The 17,644-nt window shown below is 41.4% G+C and overlaps 1 protein-coding gene across 2 annotated transcripts in view; it reads left to right on the top strand.

Annotated features, from left to right (window-relative positions):
- Gbs-76a (Glycogen binding subunit 76A) overlaps positions 1-17,644 on the top strand; it is a 72,019-nt gene that overhangs the window by 1,311 nt on the left and 53,064 nt on the right. The window contains exon 1 of one of the 2 annotated variants that reach the window (XM_076767344.1): positions 1,459-2,031. The exons of the other annotated variant lie outside the window; for it this stretch is intronic. The gene's annotated coding sequence lies outside the window, so the exon portion shown is untranslated. Of the gene's footprint in view, positions 1-1,458; positions 2,032-17,644 lie in introns of those variants that run through there. 2 annotated transcript variants of the gene reach the window in all.

Below are 17,644 nucleotides of genomic sequence, written 5' to 3'. Positions count from 1 at the left end.
GTTCGTCCAACTAGTGGCCCTATCTCTTTTTCCACGACGCAAATTCGTAGACGCGTTTTCCCCCGTTCCATGATAAGAGAAACAAGGCGTAAAATCAATCTAGCGTGATTCGTGGCCGGCGAGGCGGTCTAGAACGACCGGTTAATTTTGTTCGGACTCTAGCTTTTAAGCTTTTGAGAGGTCCAGCTGGTGCTGCCTCCATTGCTGTACCGTGGGATCGATGTAACAAGAACGGAAATTTTACGATCGATGCTGCAATCAGACTCTCTTCCAGAGTGTAGCGAAATGTAATTGTGTCGAATATACTTTTCGACTTTAACCATCGACCAGCGGATTTCGGGTCCGTTCCGACCCGTGGAAACTTTATTCGCTTCGAACGGGCATGTTCTTGGTTAATTCGACGTATTTTTTTCTCAGACTAATAAATTGACTGCCCACGCGTCGATTTAAAAGGGTCTGGCGCCAAAAATATTGGTCCGAGCATGAGAACGTTTTAATAGAAACAGACAGCTTCGAGACTTTGTTCGTCAACGTCGAAAAGAATTTTAATATTATATTACGAATATTAATGGATAAACGTTATTCACATCCATATTTTATACTTGGTCCAGTAGCTTTGAATAAATTCAATAAAGCTAGTTTCATTAGTTTCAAGCGAGTAATTTAATTTCAACTTCGTTAAGTTACAGTAGAAATGCTGTATTTCGTGTTTAGTATTTAGTAGGTACGTTACGGAATGTCGACCTTACAACCCGTTAACCGTAACCTACTGAACGTTTGAATTAATTTATTTTGATAATAGAATAATTTAGAACAGTAGTTTAATATTAAATATGTATCGTAACAGTACTTAGTGATATTTTAAAACATTCGTCAAGTCGATCAAGTTTCATTATTTACAAACATTCCATGTTATATGGTCGTATAGTCTAATATTGGTAGATTTAATATCTGAACATACTAAAATTACCCAAGGCGAGTTTATCAAAGTTCTTGAACTTATTCCCAATTCTACGCGCTTTATATTTAGCCAAAGATACTGCAAGCTAATATTTGACTTCCTAATGGGATCTCCGCTATCAACAGCTTTATCGAACATTGTTGCACAGGAAATCAAGAATAAGGCTTTATCTTTCCTGCCAAAACTTCTTTCCCGAAGATACGTATGTAAATGACACGTTAGTAAAACATAAATCAAACATAGATAATATTTTTCTTAAAATTTTTAAATCATCTAATTCTAAAATATCGAATATTTCTCTAAGGAAAAAATTGCGAATACGTAAAGCGTTAAACATAACCTAAAATCTGTACTTATTTTCGTAACCTTGCCAAACTTCTCGATCTCGAAATTAATTTTTCCCCTAGTGGAATAACCTGTCATTAAAGCGTCGAAGGGTAGATGGCTGTACCGTTTGTCCCCCAGTTTAGTTGCAACGGCGTAAAGATCAACGTTTCGATCGCGAAGTACCCGCTGCCTTCGTCATCGCCACGAGCACCACCGGAGCCGCATTTAGACCCGGGTTCGCCAGCCAGTGTTACGTTTCCCCTCCCCAGGATGTTCGAGATGCGCCGTGGTCGTGCGATAGGACACGGCTGTGTCCCGCTGGGGCCAGCGATTCGCGGGCAGTTTCCAAATCGCGCGCGTATCGCGAAAGAGGGACGCACCTGCATGCCGACGCTCGGCGCGCAGCTGCGACCTTCGACGCCCTTGTGCCGGCGAACGTGCAGCGCGACGCTCGTCCTCGTCATTTTTACGTCGCACGTACGCACGGTCGCGCGCGCCCGGTGCCCAATCCGTACGGATCCGGATCGTCCCGGATCAGTTGGTCGTCGGTGCCGTTCAAACGCGGATTTCTTTCACGCCCGGGACATCGACACCGGTGCCATCGACGCGTGTCGAGGAGTCGTGTCGCGAAAAGTGGTGGTTCCGTCGACAGAGGGTACGGCTGCTAACGACTTAGTCAGTGCCCCCCGAGAGCGTCTGCCCTGGAAGGGGCAACGGCGAAAGGATTGCCCAACGGAAGGACGGTGAGTGCCCGCGCGCGTCTTGCACGTTTGTTTACCCCCGCTGCGAACGGGGATCGCGTACATGCGCGACGGACTTTAATCCCCATGCACTCCGCGAACCTTTTCGATGCTAGGACATTATTAATCGCTTTGCTTCCCTCGGTTATTTTCCAACTACACCGATCCTCTCCGCGTACGGGCGTAACGAGTGGAAGTATCGATTTAATTTATCGACGACAGTCGAACGATTGAGGTTAGACGGTTAGAGGTTGTCAAAATTAACAGTATATACATGCTTTACGTTGAGATGTTTAACACGTTCGCCGCCAGATGAAAACTGTATTAAAATTTTGATTTTACACCATCGTAACCTACATAACCTAAAATTTGTTTCGGTACTTATTTTCGTAACCTTGTTACTTGAGAATTAATTTTCCTAGTATCATGGTAAATCCTGTCGCTCATATGTGGGTGACGTGGCAATCGAAGTGTTAAGGGTTTGTGTTCGAATAAGTTAGAAGTAAAATGTGTCAACGATCGTACCACGTTGGAAAAACACCGGTTCTCGTCCCGATCACCGAAGTTGAGCAACGTTGGGCGCGAACAGTACCAAAACGATTAACTCGTTTCAGTACACCGCGTATTGTTGGCACTTATTGCTTTTATTATATTTGTTGTATTATAGTGTATACTGTTTATATTACACCTCTATCGGTTTTGTAATTGGCCCAGCGATGGTTACGGCATCGTAAAGCAAATGCACCTGGGAGTTTCAAAGTGAACTTGCTGCTCGACGTGTAGTTACACTTTCGGGTATTTGTTATTCTCTCAGCGTGCAATGTAGAGTCTGCGTGTGTTTTGATGACTCGTAGTTTGTTTTAGCATAGATGGATCGTATCTCGTGCTGGTAAAGATACGATCTCGGACCATAGGATTGCTATTAGGAACCACGAAATTAATAATTTCGTTTGCCCTTTGTTTTTGACAAGAACATTGAACATTGACATTCTTTTTCGCATTTCTCTTCGTATTTGCATAAATTCGTTTCTTCGTGTCGCACGTGCGAATCAGAAACATGTAACGCTCGTATACGAACGAATCGAAGTATATTTTTCGCGCGTACAATTACTCTCGCGTTACGAAACAATTATCTCGGCGCGTATCGTCGGTGACTTTTGTTTAGGTGAAGTTTTAACATTATCGCATCGCGAACGGTATTGTGGCCGAGAGGAACATGACGACGGTTGGCGGCAGCCAGTGGATCAGAATTTCGAAAGGGACGAATCACGCGTTATTTCTGTTTACAGTGGATCGGTGTATCTTGCAACGCGACAATGCGTACTAATTGCATTTTTGTCCTTTGGGTCACGTGATCTCTGTTAAAATTAACAGCGTTTCGTTTCCAGAGATGCTACGAGAGGGAACGTATCGAATCGGTAGTAAAACCGACAACCTTCGATAGCTTGTCTAATCGCTACGGCCATTTGGACTCAGATTTGTCTCGCTGTCATCGCGAAACTTGTTCCACGACTCGTTCTTCTCGATTCCTCGAGAAAAACTCTCGCTTGTACGATCGACGCGAAAATGTTTTTCGTAATTTTCAGAAATTTATCATTTTTCTTTTCACTGCGGTTCGTCGATGTTGCTCGTCGCACGATACCTTTCGCGAAACTTATCGGGATGATTTATTACTCTACTTTTTGGTCTCGTGGGCGTACGTTGTCAGGATTTGCTCCACTTATAAGCACTTACGTGTGGTTGATCCACTCGCGTTACGGCGATTGAAAGACTCGCGATAATAGATTGTTCCAGATTCATATTGCGTTACAAATTATTGCAACTGATAACGCGCGTGCCGAGTTTTTTTATTTATCGAACGAATTAATGCATCTGATAACGGTGTAACTGTCACGTGGCATTCTTGTCCCGCCCAATTCCGCTTATTGTCCTTGATTCAGTTTATATCGTATCGATTGCTATTATGTCAGCTGACAACGCACCAACGGATATTATTCATTTAGGAATTTCGTTGAATTTCGTTTCATTAATGTTCGTCCCTTAAAGTTTCGAACTACATTGTACAATATACTTTTTAACACGCGTTTATTCAAATAGATTTTAAAATAATATAAATTGTCTCCCACTGTCTGAAGTCCGTGTTCCAAAATGGCCGCCCGCCAAAACGGCGATTTCAAAAACGCGTGTGCTTCAAATAGGACGATAAAATTGTTCGTCCAAGTGACCTTAAAATGTCCTTGATATTTTTCCATGAATCAAAAAATCATCGCACCGATCCCCATGAAACTAACATTTGCAATAGAGGCATTGAACGGTAATGGATAACAAAGACACGTGTTTATGATAAATAAACAATAAAAACAAGTCTTTCACCTTATATTTAATAATAAATATACTGAACAATCTGTTATACAGGGTGTTCAGTCACCCCTGGGAAAAATTTTAATGAGGGATTCCAGAGGCCAAAATAAGACGAAAATCAAGAATACCAATTTGTTGATGGAGGTTTCGTTAACAAGTTATTAATATTTAAAGTTCCACCAGTAATAAATTTTTTTTCTTGAAAATGCGCAAGATTTCGGGGGTATGTCTATTCACCAAAAATGATTGTAATTGACCCCCACAGCTAACAATATTTTTTTCAGAACGATTTGAGATATTTTGATTTTGTCGAAAAATTTCACATCTTCTCGAATTTTTTTCTCGAAAGTGGGTAGGATTTCAGGGGTATGTCTGTTGACCAAAAATGCTTGCAATTGACCCCTGCAACTAAAAATAATTTTTCCAGGACAATGTGAAATTTTTTAATTTTATTGAAAAATTTCACATCTTTTCGAATTTTTTTCTCGAAAGTGGGTAGGATTTCAGGGGTATGTATATTGACCAAAAATTATTGTAATCGACCCCCGCAACCGAAAATAATTTTTCCAGAACGATTTGAAACTTTTGAATTTAATTGTTAATAACTATTTAACGAAGCCTCCATCAAGAAATTGGTATTCTTGATTTTCGTCTTATTTTGGCCTCTAGAATCCCCCATTACAATTTTTCCCAAGGGTGGCCGAACACCCTGTATGTTATCTTCGTTCGTTATAATATCAAGATCGTCGAAAGATATTAAGTAACGTACGAAAGAAAATTTTTTCAAAATGGCGACCCGTGAACGCGCTTCAATTTCGTTTCCAGAACGTCGAAGATTGTTTCCAGTGTAAGCGGAAACATGGAAATCAATCATTGTATTCGCACAGTTTGTCGATCCGTCCTCCCATCGGTCTATTCATTAATAATTAAAGTGTGTTCGTTGTTCTCTGACGGTATTGTACCATGTACCGAGCGCGTGGCGTTCCTTCCTCGTGTATATGTGCACTTCGATCGTTTAAATAACAGAAGATAGCATTGTTACCGCTATTCTCGGACGTTCCGATTAGCCATCGGGATTTTCCTCGCGAGATTGCCCACGCTAGTTGCAGATGTTCACGCGCATTGTTGATAGATTCATTATTGATATAAATATGCGATCTTTTCAGTTCTCTGTTTACACACCGATGCTCTCGCGCAAGTTAGGTTATTGTAAAACGTCATTACGAGATCTTTGGAATTTTATTGCGAAGATTTCACAATAAAAATTAATTTTATAATTTTTTCAAAGCTTGCAGATTAATCGAGTATCGTTTTTTCAGTATTTTCCACACGAAATACGAAACAAGATCCACGGGTATTGTTACGATACGGTGGTCGTGGCTGTTAGATGATGAAAAGAGACGTTAGCGTGTCGTCAGTCGCCGAGTGTTTTGTCTTGGAAAGCCATAAAAAATTCTTCTCGCCTCGAATGCCTTCAACGTAAACAAAACCGATCCTAAGGTCGTTTTCTACGTGCTGCTAGCAGCGTACGAAAACAATCTCGGATGGTTAAATTTTACCGACTCTGAAAGTATCGCTACGTCGTATGATTATCATGCGTCGAACACGTGATACTAGCTAATCGTGGACGATTTGTTGGTGGCGCCCAGTAATACTGATTACTCTCTCGATCGTATTACGATTAGCTAAAAAATGTCAACAAGACCAATTCAGAAAGTAAACAGTAGCGATACAATGCTTATCGTACGTATCTTGCGAAAGCACGAAACCTTCGAAACGCCGTGAGTTTCATTTTCTCTTTTCGAGCAGAAATTGTTTCCTGCTTATTTGAACCTTTTATGAAATAATAGATCCTCGAATTAAATAGTTTCTGTATTTGATCAGTTGTTAGACGCTCTTCTAAGGTTGTTTTTATTAAAAGAAACAGAGGGTCGTCATTCTGAGCAATTTAAAGACTTAATTTTAAGCTCTTAAGCCCACAATCTTCTTTCGTATTATCGACGATATCGCGGAACGAACAAACACTTGTATCATTATTATTTAATTTTGTTTTCATTGAGTTCCCAATCGGGCATATTATACAACGTACAAATCGTATCGATTTTAATAATTCTATAGCAGTTTTGAAAGTTATTGAAAGCTCGTCCATCCGTTTGAATTGTTATACAACCGTTCGTCGAGACAAAGGAGCTGGCCACAAGCCAACGACACAAAGTAATTACAACAAATGATGGGAATTAAATCGTAATTTATACGCGACAGTGGCAATAAATCGTTTTGAAACGACCGGCTACGGGCGCATACGTTTAAGATACCGTCTAATTTGGTATTCAATTTACTTTAAATAATTTTTGGACCGAATTAGTTATCCTAAGATAGCGACGAATACGTCGAGAAAGACGCTCGCGTCATTGGTAATATATTTGCGTATCGTTTATCTCCGTGCATGCAAGAAGAAGACGCATAGTCGAGATAAAACTTGTTGAATGTTTGATGTTGGTAACAGCGTGAAAAGTATTTGTGTCTTTCGTTACAATTATATCACGAAAGGAAGGGGAGTATCGGACTTTTCAAACGACTATTTTAATACGAGCAATCGATTTTATTTGACGTATGGTATTTTCCCTCCATTTTGAAAGTTTCGCGTAAATTAGACAGAAGCAATTTACTCGATAAATATATTATTCCAGAAATATATATATTTTTCGCAATAATCTTTTAGAGTAACGAGGAGAACGCTATCTAAACTGCTTTTATTATAGCAATTTTAACGCGTTCGTTCTCTCGTATCGGAATTAAATTATAGTCGTGTTTACCTTAAAGCTTCGGTTTTAACGCGCCGTGATCCACGCGAACTTCTTGCCGATAATGTTAAGGTTAACGAAGTTTCACCGCAGAAGAATGGACTTCCTCGATGCTAAGATCCTTCACACGTGTTTTACGGTGATCGTCGAAAAAGTGTAATTGATGTTCAGCCGCGAATGAACGGCTAATTTACTTCAACGTTGGTGTGCACGGCCTGACCGTTCATTAAGTCTAACGAGAACCCTGCGCGAAAGAGGTTATGATGCCAAAGTTGCAAATATTCTCGAGTCCACAGTCGCTCGTGGGAACATCCTTTCTTGTATTGTTCGAAATTTTTTTTATAAATTTACTTGTCGATTTGAAACACAGGATTCAATTTTTCAAAATTCAACTTTTTATTTAAAAGTTTAAATCGTTGAAAAATTTCAGTTTCACTCATATTCGGTGGACTCTGATTTGGAATTTGTACGTTTCGACACTGTCAACATCGAAATCTCACTCGTACAATCCGATTGTAGTTATTACAAATGATTGCCGAGTACAAACATATTTACTTTAATATTCTCGTTCGAGGCAATTATCGGGGAACTGTGTAACGTACAATTTTTTTTTTTTTTTTTTTCTTTTTTTGAGAAATGGACGATGACAGTGAGCGTGATAACTTCAATTTAGCGGCGTTATTCTTGCATTCTATCGTTTCCAGACTACGATTAAGATTACCAACTCTGGGAGTTTACTAACCTAAGATTACGAACATATTTAATGCTTCACGATTGAATCGAGTTAATTGCAGTGTGTTGTTCTATAGAACTTAGAACTAAACATTACAAGGTTATTGAATTGTTAATTACACTATTGTTTTCATATATAAAGTACTTTTCTCTTTAATATTACATGGCAAATGATACTTAATTATAAAATCGATAGAAAAACGTAATATAGACAATACAGGATGTTGACAATACAGTTTTCCCAGACAATATCGGGAAAAATTTTAATGGGGGACTCTAGAGGCCAAAATAAGACGAAAATCAAGAATACCAATTTGTTGATGGAGACCTCCTTAAAAAGTTATTAACGTTTAAAGTTCCATTCGTACTGAATTTTTTTTCTCAAAAGTGGGTAGGATTTCGAGGGTATGTCTATTCGCCAAAAATGATTGTAATTGACCCCTGCAACCGAAAATAATTTTTCCAGAACGATTAGAAATTTTTGAATTTAATTGTTAATAACTTTTTAACGAAGCCTCCATCAACAAATTGGTATTCTTGACTTTCGTCTTATTTTGGTCTCTGGAATCTCCCATTACAATTTTTCCCAGGGGTGCACCAATGCAGCTTCACTTCCCTGATATCTGACGAGCACCGTTTCCAACGTGGCACGACCGTTCACAAATTTCATTTTTAATTTATTCAAACATAAACCCTGAACCCTTTACATACAATACCTGGAGAAGATTTTTACAAATAATAAATAAATGTAACAATGACGTTGATCATCGCGCCCTCTGAACAGTCATAATCCTCTTAAGGGATAACCTAAAATATTTTTGAGTCGGTGGCGTGTACCAAGCAGATCGAAATCGATCGTCCAGCAACCCTGTAAAGGTAGGACCCTAGCCTTTCGAACACGAGGAGCTTCTCGAATAACCAATTAAATTCTCCTAGGATTCTTGTTGCAGGATCGCGCGGCGTTGCATAGTTGCGTTTCTCGGAGGCCGTCGTGTTCCCGCGACTTTTGCAGTTAGTAACTTAATAGCGTAAATGACACACAGCCCGAAGTTTACATTCGCGTGAACGTAGCCTATTTTCATCGGTGCTCCAGGGTATCCGATTCCTCTGGCACCTTTTCGGTTCAGAGTTCACGGCGGCAGTAATGTGATATCGCGATACGCCCGTAATCAAGAATAAAATTTGCCCGTATCCGCCAGGTGCGTCGCGTGTAACGTCGTCGATGGGGGGATTCTTCTTTGGCGCTTCGGGTTGTCGACACGTAAAAACGAGCCCAGCGCCGCCACAGTCTTTGATCTTCGCGGCCGCTGTGGGGCTCTGGCTGCGACCCTTGATCCCCCTTCTGCGTGAGTTCACGTTCGCCTGGCGGTTGATGCGCGAACGACGACCTCGATTCGGCATCGTATCAATCGATCGCGTCGATCTTACCTCGACCTTTAAATCGCGATTCGTTGCATTACACCGGGACGCAATTTGTTCGGGTTGCCGGCCAATCGACTTCCTTGGTCCTCTTTCGCGGGAACCGGGAAAATACGCCTGGGTCTAACGATTAGTTTGACCCCGCGGCGAACCCTCGAAGCTACGAAGGGGATCGATCGATTTATCCATTCGACGACTTCATTATTCGCCGCATTAATCCTACGGCGCCAGGTTCGTGTACTTTTACATTTACGTAAAACTTCCGAAAAAGCCATTAAAAATCTCTGTCGTATCGAGCAATCGTATTACGAACTGTTGGGCAACGTGTTTGACTTGGTAAATGTTGAATAAAAAAAAGACAAACAGTCTAATGCCAGGAGGAGAGGGTTCGACACGATCGAACATAACCTGCTGAGAAAAGTAGGATTGCAAAAAAAAAGTCAACGGAATCAGGATTCCATGCTTTTAGCAGGATCGTGTGATTTCTCTCTTGTTGACACACGGGGTATTGACTTTATAAAGTTGTCGCGCTACGATCTCTCGAGAAGGATCGCGAGCTTTAAAAAACTCATGGTTAACGCGCTGACTTTCATGTTTTCGAGATAAATTTCGACAGCAAATAATTTTCGTTCGGAATAATAGAGAGTCGCAAATTCGGATCGGATCGTTAGAGGCTGAAAGGTGACCAAATCGTAATGGCGGTCGCGCGGCCATTTTTGGGCGCTTCTTTTCTCCCCCGGAGATACATCATCAGCCCGAATTAGCATGCGTTGGGCTACGCACTTCGCCAACCGTAATCCTATTCGCCGTCAGCTGTGTTTGTCATCTCCTGTCTGTCCGTGGATAGGGATTACGTCAGCGAAGGTCACCTTGGACCAGAGGGTTGCGTTCGATCGAACATGCGTCGGTTAGACTCTCGTAGTTGTTGAAAGTCACCCCGAGGCGCAAGCTCCTCCCACGAGTCGAGGCTTCGTGTTAGTAGTTTTACTCGGTTTCCTAGTCCCGTAGTCTGGAAAGGTCATCGCGAAGGGATCGTTCTTCTCCGCACAGCTCCGCCGCAGGGGGGAGGGGGGAAGAATGGCTCCGGGAATTTAACGATGCGCGGATTTCGTTTATCTAGCCTTCCGTTTATCTCTCTCGAGCCGTACGGTGTCCTTAATCCTACGAAATCTTATAAAATCCTTCCAAATTCCCCGTACGATAATTATTATTTTCCTTTCGTCAAGCATTTGAAGATATATGGTTTATCTGTTCTACAATGGCGATTCTATAGAATTCATTTCTCGACGACCTATTGCTATTTAGGGAGTTGCTTTGTTTTCTCAAGTATTGCGTGGCATGCGTGTGTGCGTGGAACCGACAGGACGAAGGTCAGAGCGGCGCGAATGGAAACAAAGAAAGCGTGCGAGGAACGAGAAGGAAAGAGTGGAAAGTCGAGCGAGTCAGTCGAAACGTTGAAGCGACCGAGAGCGGACGGAGAAACGAATTTTATTACATTGACGTCGAGAGACTATATTTCTTTTTTCTATTTTAAATCCGCAGTACCGACCTACGTAACGGTAACGACACGCCGTGTACACTTAATTACCTGTATGCTCGTTCTGAGGTCATTTTTAATTAGCCCTTCAACGGGCCAGAAAAACAAGTATCGTAAATGATACGTTCCGCTGATCCTATTTGCATTCGCGTTTCGTTTTAAACGGCGCGTTCCCCGGCCTGTCTCGTTCTCTTTTATCTTTCGGCTTCTTGACTCCGGAATCTTTATCGTCCGACGCCGCGAACTCTTGCGTTATGACGCGCTGACGTTCGCAACAACCTGACGATCGACCTTTCGCTGCCTCTAGAAATAGATGTCGGAGAGAGAGCCAGGATGGTGGCAGAAAGAACTACGACCGTGCTCGGTTCAAACCGTGATTCGACAAAGGTTGAAAAATCGTCAGATTAGCGTAGTTAGTGTACAGTTTCACGCGCGAGCTTAAGTGGGGATTATCGTGTAACCGGTTGAAAAAAATCCTCGTGAATCATAAACGTCACAGTATTTCAAAAATAAGCTTTTCCAATTTTTAAAGTTCAGAATTTATTTTCGTCGGTTTCATTCTGTTTTCCGAGTCTCGTGAAGTTACTTGGATCATACTTTGTTCAACGTCCTGTGCCTCATCATCGGGTCGCTTCAGACTTAATCTCTTCTAAGTAAACGTTTACACTGCACACACGTTAGAGACTTTACATTGTGCAGGTAATTAAGATCTAGTTTCTCGTAGACATATTTATAGTCTTTGCAAGTTACATTATACAGGGTGTTCGGCCACCTCTGGGAAACATTTTAATGGGGGATTCTAGGGACCAAAATAAGACGAAAATCAAGAATACTAATTTGTTGATGGAGGTTTCGTTGAAAAGTGATTAACAATTAAATTCAAAAATTTCTAATCGTTCTGGAAAAATTATTTTCGGTTGCAGGGGTCAATGACAATCATTTTTGGTCATTACACATACCCCTGAAATCCTACGCACTTTCGAGAAAAAAATTCAGTACGAGCGGAACTTTAAACGTTAATAACTTTTTAACGAAACCTCCATCAACAAAATGGTATCCTTGATTTTCGTCTTATTTTGGCCTCTAGAATCCTCTATTAAAATTTTTGAAATGAAAAAAACTACAATTCAGACGCAAATATTGAAAATCATTTTTGATTAATATGCGTAGTCCTGTTGCATCGATACCTTTTAGAGAAATCGGTGAAGGAGGTAAACCAGAATCAACAGTCGTGGCAGTAATTATTTTATTTCCGTAAGAGAAATTGCCTCTACTTACAGTTCATTCAACCAAACAGTTTCTTGGCGACAGTGCAATTTGTGGTTGTTTCGTTTATGGTTGTGGTTAGTAGTGCGATTAAGGTACATAGGAAACATGCTCAAAATAATGCGAAAATTTGAAGTAAAGCGTTTAAAGCCTGTCGTACGGCATTTCGCGATCTATTAAGTAGAGAATGTTGACACAAATTGAACCAATGAAAGGCAAAAACGGTACAGCAAGTCGCAAAAGTGTCACATCGCCAAGTATCAAATCAATTTTTTAGAAAATAACAAATCGAGAAGCAAACATTTATTAGTTTCTTTTTTATACAGCCATTTAACAATTTTCAAAGGAAATTTAACTCGTCCGTAGATAAAAGAAATCTTAAGAAATTAAAAAAGGATTTTGAAATGTTTGCTTCTCTGGCTTTTCGAATTAACCAGCACCGATTTATAATCCTGATCTACCCATTATTATTAATTATAATAGTAGTTGCAAGCACCGGTTTGAAATATGAAGAAAGTTTATTTATTTCGATACGGTGCGGATACTTTTGCGACCAACTATATGGAGAAGTAATTATAGGTGCTATCGATAGCAAATCACGAGGAATCGATTATTCGACGGTTCCTGTTACCCACCGTTGTATTTTCTCCGCAGCGTTGCAAACTGTGTACCAAGCAAATCTCAGACACCTGATGCACGCATGAAAAATCGTGACAACGAGCAAACCGAACATACAGGTTTCGGATATGGTTTATGCGTTCCGCCATGAATCTCACCCCCGTTCTCAATTATCGTCGGTCGACGGGTGTACGTGGGATCTGTAATTAATCGTACCATTCAGTTGCGCCAATTAAGTCAAACGTTCGGTGTGTTTCACTTACGTTTTCCTCCCGGCGGTTCGTCGACGTGTTAATTTTTCGTTATTTATGGTGGCCGGTGATTCTCATAAGTAACGCCAATTATCAGGGCGCGGTATGTTTTCCGTGACGTTGCGAGATCACGGAGGATTGTGCTCTCGCGTGCACGGCGAAAGATGCATTCTGCGCCGCCGTAAATGGCCGGATATTTCAAACAATGTTGATAAAATTCGAAGTTAGTATGGGGGATCTTCTATTCTTTTTAGTTTGGGCCACAATCGTGTATTGGTTTCTTTTTCGTACTCGTGGAGACGAGGTTAGAAAAATTTGTGCCCGCGTGGACCGCAGTTGCGCATGCTCGTGCGCGTGCGTTCGAAGACGCATACCAGTCGGGTTGCACTTTGCTTGTGGTTGCAGAGGCTGCAACGGCCAATGACTTCTGGTTACGGTCGTTCGACGTTCGCATGCGAAATTAACGGGCCTCTACGTTTGGCCGTCGAATTTTGGCCGTTGTTAGGAACCTCTTTGGGAACCTTCGGCTTCTTCGATGTTATCCGTACACACGCGTCAGTGTTCGTGGCGACACGAGTCTCTCAGAATATTTTTTCCTCGACGTTCAGTTTATAATAATTTTTCAAAGAGAAACAACATTGTCTAGTTCTTCTAGCTGCGTGTTTTAAATATACAACGTGTCGTTAAACGAATAAAAATAATGCAAAATGAATCGAATATATTTATTTTTCGCGTTACAGTACGAACAGATATCGAGGATATCTCTGGGCGTAGAAAACGTGGCGGTGAACGTGTTAAATGGCACTAACTCATTAATTTAGTTGATCCCCTTTATACTAATCACCAGTTCAGAAGCGTTATTCATTCGTAATGGGTCCCGTCATACATTCACCTTGCATTGTTACAAGACCCCGGTGGCTGCGGCCCTGACAACGAGGTATTCGTATACAGGGTGAGTCGTGCACCATCGATTACATTTTTTCACTTTCGAGGGAATTTTGTTCACGAACAACGAACTCAAACTAACCTTTACATACTATTGCCGAGCAGATGACTAATTTTGCGAAAATTAAGAAACATAAAACAATTCGATCGAAAGAATTGCAAAATAAATTTGGATATATCTACCCCCTCGAAAGATTCTCCTACTAAAAATTATTCCGACGGAATTGTCCGAAATAAAGATTGCGATCGTACGTTGTGGATGTTTCGACCCCCGAAAGGAACTTGGTCCCGGTCGTTCGGCTCACCCTGTACGTAGGAACGGGCGAGACGTTTATTTTCGCGGGAGATAGAGGCCCCCTCGAACTCGGCCAGGTTGAAATACGATGCGTTACGCACGATAATGCGTCTTAAGAGAGCAACGAGATTTTCCTCCCTTTCCGTCGTGGGACCACACCCTCCGCGTACGATATACCGGGTGTCCCCGTGAGCGTAGCGCCCGTAATTGCAACCGGGCATTACTAACGAGCAAAACTGGACCATTATTAGCTCGATGTGACCGCGGGGAAAAATACTATTGGCATTGACCATCGCGCTCGACGTAATACGATGTAAATTCCTAGACCAGGATCGAGTTCTCCTTCTCTTTCCCTTTTGTATATTTTTTCTTTTTTTTTTTTTCTCTCTCTTTGTTCGACCCGGTAACCACTCCCTGCTCGTATATGTCGTGTGTGTTCTTGCAGCTTTGAGACTATGTTAACGTCCTATCGCGAGAAGACACGCACGATCCTCTTACGACGCGCGGCCGCTTTTTCGATTTTTCGCCGCGAAAATGATTTAACTCGGGACTTCTTCGTGCCGGCTGTTCAGGAGATTCCTTCCTGTTCGAACCAGACCGAGCGATACGGACGAAACGCACCGCGAGCTGGCCTTGCGTGCGTCTTACCTCGCTGGTATGCTTTTTTAGCGGGCCGTTTGAAGGAAACGATTTTATTTTTAGCGTTGCGCGTTCCTGCACGACTGCCGGCCTGTGACGCGCACTCGCGATCCCGAAGTCTGTTGCTTTCGCGGAGCATCCAAGCCCGCGGGCCAGACACGGCCCGCCGTCCGCTTCCGTTAGGCCCGCGGGCCAAGTATTTCAACCGCGTCTTCCGACAAAATGGACGTCAGTTCTCTATTAGACACTGGATTTATATACTTTTTGGTTTTAAATATCCTTTTTTTATTCATCCCAAAGCATGGTAATAAAATTTATAAAATAATTACGAATTCTTCGTATTTATCTAGTTTTGCTCTACGAATGCACTAAAAATAAGAGATTTCGAAATAAAATGACATAAAATTACGCCTTCTCCAAAAGAAAAAGAAGCTTGTTTAACGCTAAAAGTGCTAAGCAGCGTTAAGAGGACGAAATGTACCGACAGATTCGCGAATTGTTTGATTAGGTAATGCGTTTTTTTTCGCCTCCATCGCGGGGACTGTTGAAATTAGATTATTCACGCGACCAGCGTTTACACGCAGAGGCACAACACCGCTGCTTACAAGTCATTAACGTAATTTATCTTGTCCCGATTACACGCGGGTTATCGACGGCGAGGCCTTTTGGCATTTCGATTTTACGTACGAAAAAGTTTGACGGACACGTCCATATTCCTTCGAACACATCGACGATCGGTGAGATTACATTGTCTGTATCAACGAAACGAAGGGAAAAATTATTCTGCTAATTTTTCGCGAGACTTCGTTAAATAGTTATTAACAATTAAATTCAAAAGTTTCAAATCGTTCTGGAAAAATTATTTTCAATTACAGGGGTCAATTACAAGCATTTTTGGTCATTACACATACCCCCGAAATCCTACGTATTTTCAAGAAAAAAATTCGAGAAGATGTGAAATTTTTCGACGAAATTAAAATATTTCAAATCCTTCTGAAAAAAATATTGTTAGCTTTGGGGGTCAATTACAATCATTTTTGGTGAATAGACATACCCCCGAAATCCTACGCATTTTCGAGAAAAAAATTCAGAACGGGCGGAACTTTAAACTATAATAACTTTTTAACGAAGCCTCCATCAACAAATTGGTATTCTTGATTTTCGTCTTGTTTTGGCCTCTAGAATCCCCCATTAAAATTTTTCCCAGGGTTTGCGTACACCCTGTATACTAGAAATTGGGCCCCTACAGTGGTGGGGCATTAGCATACAAAGTAATGGAAATTGGGCCAGTTGTACACTAGATGATCGGGTCATTGCCCAGTCCACCAAACGTTTCGACACATACATGTGTGATATGTAACACCATTGACGAAAAGCGTGCGCGCGTTGATTGCATGGTTTTTGTGAAACGCCATGCGAGACGTGGACGATTAGAGCGAGTCGAGAAACGCGATTGCGGAAACACTTGTAGCCAGGCTAGATTAATATTTATAGCACGTATAGCTTGGTAATAATTTATACGACTATCGACAACGGGTCTTTGTCTCAGGCTGCGGGCCGCCTGTCCGTCACGATGAATTGTAACTGTTCATGCAGTTTATGTATGAAATTTAGATATATAGCGTGCTCGGTATTTACGATACACGCGGCCATCACCGTTTGAAACCGGTGTGATTTTCTTGCGCCCTCGCCCCGGGCGTAGGATCGATCGTTCGAAACGAAAGAGTATAAATATTATAATCGAACACGCCGAAAATGAGAGAAAAATAAAGTTCTTCCACCAATCCCTGACTTTGTTTTGTTCGGGCTAGAAAATTAAGTTGTAAACGGAAATAAGTTGAGTAATAGACAAGTAGAAAATAAATTGATCTGAACAACAAAATGTGATGAAACTTTTATAGTAGTTACGTTAGTTATAAGAAAGTTAAGTTTCGAATAACCAAAAAGTTTGCTTATTGTTATTTTTCTAAGGGTTGAAATGGGTCGAATGATAATCGAATATAATTCTAGACTTTCTAAATAAAAAAAATGGATATTCTGCTATAGTCGGCCATTTCGATGCCTATAGGTCAACGAGTTTAATAAGAGCCCCGAGGTAGTGGCTCGAGTGTGGATAAACGAGTGGCAGGATCGCGATCAGGCGATTAGACTATCTCTTCAGCCTATAGTCTAACTATAGAGTGTCATCTGATACGTTTAAAACAAATAACACCGAACCGATTGCGAGTCCGAGAATCCCAACTCGAACTGTGTTTCTCGGAATCGAGCAGAATCGATCGACTACTTTCCCGGAATGTCCTATCTCTGAGTGTCCTCCGTTCGTGTCCTCCATTTTCAGTTTCACGAATTAAAGTGCAAAAATAGTGGATGGAAAACAAATAAAATTTATCGTTTCGAATTAGTCGTATTTTATACATGGATTCGCTAGTTTATAGTTCGGAGAACGACTCTGTTGCGACCGAGAATTTCACCCTACCAATTGTAGGTTAAATTGATCGTGTAGGTGAACGATTTTCAAGGTACGTCGGCTATAAGTCAATCACGAGTTATAGAACGTACCGGTGCGGTCAAAGAAAATATAAATTACTCGAAGCAGACATTGTTTGACAGCGATACAACGTTTCAGAGAAATTCGCTCCGGCAAAGTTTGAAGTATTTGAAAGCCGGGTCTCGGCTTTCACTTCGGTGAAATCCGCTTAGAGCGGTCCCGAAGATCGCGTACTTTGATTTTGTTACACGACGCACAGAA

This window comes from Colletes latitarsis, chromosome 6 (assembly GCF_051014445.1).
Source record: "Colletes latitarsis isolate SP2378_abdomen chromosome 6, iyColLati1, whole genome shotgun sequence".
NCBI lineage: Eukaryota > Metazoa > Arthropoda > Insecta > Hymenoptera > Colletidae > Colletes > Colletes latitarsis.
Note: the sequence above shows the minus strand (reverse complement) of the source record. Positions and strands in the feature narration are given on the sequence as shown.